Genomic DNA, 2,466 nt, shown 5'->3' with positions numbered 1-2,466 from the left:
CGAGAGTTCAGTGACCTTGGAGTGTGAGGCTGACGTTATTCTTCCTGGACTGGCCAGCGGCGTCTCCGGGTGTCAGGTGGCCTCGCGACCGGGATACTACTCGCTCTACTGTTAAAAGTGTTCCCCTCTCGATTTATTATTGCCAAGGCCCAGAGAGGGACTGGAACTGGCCCGGGGTCACAGGGACAACTGCCCCTGACACCACGGGTCCTTATGTAAGGGTGAGAGAGTCTTTTGAAAGGCCTTAACCACCGCAGCAGTGAGGCTGGAAGCAATGACTTAATTCCAACACAAATGCCTTTTCTATATTTTCTTCTTTAAAAAAACCATCTGTTCATTAGTTGTTCAACCCAATGTAAAATTTTAACTTCAAGATTATTAAGAATCCTAGCCTAGGGTTAAATGTTCTCCTCGGCTTAGTTATTTTTGCACAGTTATCTCAGATTAATTCAAGAGCTGACTGGTTAAGAAAAGCAACTACAGTATGTGATTCTAAAGCAGCATTCTTTGGAAGAATAAGGAACTTTAGAGACAGGGTCTTGCTATGTTGCTCAAGGCAGGTCTCGAACTCCTGGGCTCAGGCATCTTCCTGCTTCAGCCTCCCCAGTCACTAGAATTATCCATGCTGCCACAGCCAGCTACATTTGTAATTTTGAATATTCTAGCAGCCATATTAATAAAATATCTAGGTTTAGCAATTAAACAGTTAAATTCAAATTTTAGATAAAAGATATTTTTAGTATATAAAATTCTGATGTAATTGGATTCCTCTATTTTATCTGATGATACATATTTAAATTTTAAAGGATGAATTAATTTTGATGATATATTTGTTTAGTGTATTCAGAACATTATCATTTCATCATAATCAAAATATACTTTATATCCTTATGTAAAAATCATTGTGCCACCCCCCCCTTAAGAATCCAGTGTATGTTTCACAGCATGTTTCAATTGGGACTAACTAGCCATATTTTAAGTGCTCAGTAGTTACATGTGGCTAGAATTAGGGACTGTCTTATTCGTCAGCACTGTCCAAAGACTTTGAGCTGCTAAATTTAACAAGATACTCCTTTTCTTTGAAGACGCCCTTCCCAGGGCTGGGGATCAAGCCTAGGACCTCAGACAGCCAGGAAACTTTTAAAAATTTAAAATAATACTATTGATTTAGTGATAGAGAATAAGGTTGACATTTTAAAAATGTAATCTGTTGGGTAAGTATTATTTAATAGAGACTATATTCTAAATTGAAAATAAAATCAGAAGCAGAAGCTAGCACTGCCAGGGGCCAGGGATTTAGCTCAGTGTTTCCGCTGCCTGCGTCTCAAGCATAGGGACCCGAGTTCGATCCCTGATACCAAACCAAACCAAACAAACAAAAAAGAAGCTAGCATTGCCAACAGGTTTCATACAAGAGAAATGGAAACATTTTCAAAATCATAGATTTAAAAATTATGATAAAAATGTTATCACAAGTATTGGTCATCTCTTTACACTTAACTGTTCCTGCTTCCTGACAATGGGTAGCTAGGCCTTCAGAAATGAGCGAATACTTCCTAAAACCTTAAAGGCCAGTTCTTCTCTGGAACTAACTGAAAAAGAAAGCAAAGGTTCTTAAAAATAAACCTGTTCCAGGGCTGGGGATTTAACTTAGTGGTTCCGCTGCCTGCCTTGCAAACACAAGGACCCAAGTTTGATCCCCGGTACCAAAAATAAATAAATAAATAAACAAACCTGTTCCTTGTATCCTAAAATATTAAACATTTCAAAATAAATAAAAGCTTCTGTGTTCAAAATATGCTCCCCTGTTCAGATCAAACAAGATGAACTTTTTTTTTTTTAGTACTGGGAATCGAATTCGGGACCTTGTGCTTGCAAGGCAGTCAACAGCATCACTAAGCTAAATCCCCAGCCATTAAACAAGGTGAAACTTAACCTTAACCTTAGAAAAATATTGGCAGAATTAGAATTAATATACTGCATTGCTCAATTTAAAATGAGACCTGAGGCAACAGAGTTTGCCAAGCATGATTCTGAGAGTTATCAGATCTCGACTGTTACGCTACGAATGTTCCCACTGAGGTATTATGTGTTCCTGTGCTACAGCCAGAACACACATCAGTGGCTCTCACCAAAGTGTAAATCTGAACACAATTGCATCTTTCCTTGTGTGCTTCCTTCCACATCTCTGCTGCCGGCCTAACAAGTTCTTATACACACTGCCCAGAGGTGGTATAGCAGTTCCAAGTCTGAGATGCGTATTATCTATGAATTATAAATTTATAACAAAGATATTTACAAGTTGGCTAACTCACTAGCTGTACTTTTTACCATACTCACCTCAAGACATCTGTAAATCTTAGGTATTGTGCAAAAAAAGGGAAACTTTGTGTACCCTTAGCCCAAGTTACTTCATAAAAAAATGTACATAGAGATTATCACCACCCATATGATTGGAGTCTAATG

Source organism: Fukomys damarensis, unplaced genomic scaffold, assembly GCF_012274545.1.
Source record: "Fukomys damarensis isolate Sample0158 unplaced genomic scaffold, DMR_v1.0_HiC HiC_scaffold_9, whole genome shotgun sequence".
NCBI lineage: Eukaryota > Metazoa > Chordata > Mammalia > Rodentia > Bathyergidae > Fukomys > Fukomys damarensis.
Note: the sequence above shows the minus strand (reverse complement) of the source record.